This window comes from Macrobrachium rosenbergii, chromosome 44, assembly GCF_040412425.1.
Source record: "Macrobrachium rosenbergii isolate ZJJX-2024 chromosome 44, ASM4041242v1, whole genome shotgun sequence".
Lineage (NCBI taxonomy): Eukaryota > Metazoa > Arthropoda > Malacostraca > Decapoda > Palaemonidae > Macrobrachium > Macrobrachium rosenbergii.
The window spans coordinates 13453004-13453954 of NC_089784.1; positions in this window are offsets into that span (position 1 = coordinate 13453004).

Below are 951 nucleotides of genomic sequence, written 5' to 3' on the forward strand. Positions count from 1 at the left end.
CGCCCCACTTGATTCCTCCTTTAAACTGCCGTCGTTATCACCATTTTTTCCCCCCTCCGTTATCTCCGTCGCAATCCTTTTTAAGCTTCTCCGCTCTTTCGTGCGTTTCTTTTTTTTTTTTTTTATATTTGTCTTACCCTCTTCTAAGAGCTTGTGAGAAATGTCTGATATCAATTTCATTTCGCGTTATCTGAAAATCTCGGCTAAAAATGGAGAAGGGTGTTGCTCGCGCGTGTGGAGATTTTACTTTCATGTGTTTGCTGGGGAGTTTGTTTTTTTTTTTCGTTCACAGGTTGTATCTCTCTGAAGATGAACATTTTTGAGGATATCAAAACTGTCGTCTTTTCTTTCAGTAAATTCAGAATTGATTTTAATATCGTTTTCATTACTAGCATTACTAGTAATTGTCTTAGCCGAAGTCAAAGCATAATAAACAATATTAATATTAGTAATAGCACTGATAGTATTATCATTTTCATTACTGCCACCAGTAATACCGATCTTAGTAATAGTTGTAACAGAAGAACCAAAAACGTTATTATTATTATTATTATTATTATTATTATTATTATTATTATTATTATTATTATTATTATTAGTGTATCAACTATTCATCCACTTCCTTACTGATAGGAGTATATATTATATAAACAAGCATTCATCCACATCACAATATTCGAAATAATAATAATAATAATAATAATAATAATAATAATAATAATAATAATAATAATAATAATAATAATACTAACAGCAGTTAATGTCACGTGAAAATTAACGGGAGAATTTTCATTTCCTACTTTCCCTACCAAATGCCAAGTTCAACTGCAACATTATATTTTATATCCTCTGAACTTCCATTATTTTAAATGTATATCTGAAGGGGAGAAGTTTCCCCTCCTTTTGGTCGCGTTCATTCTTCTCTTCATTATCTACCCTCATCTGAAGCTC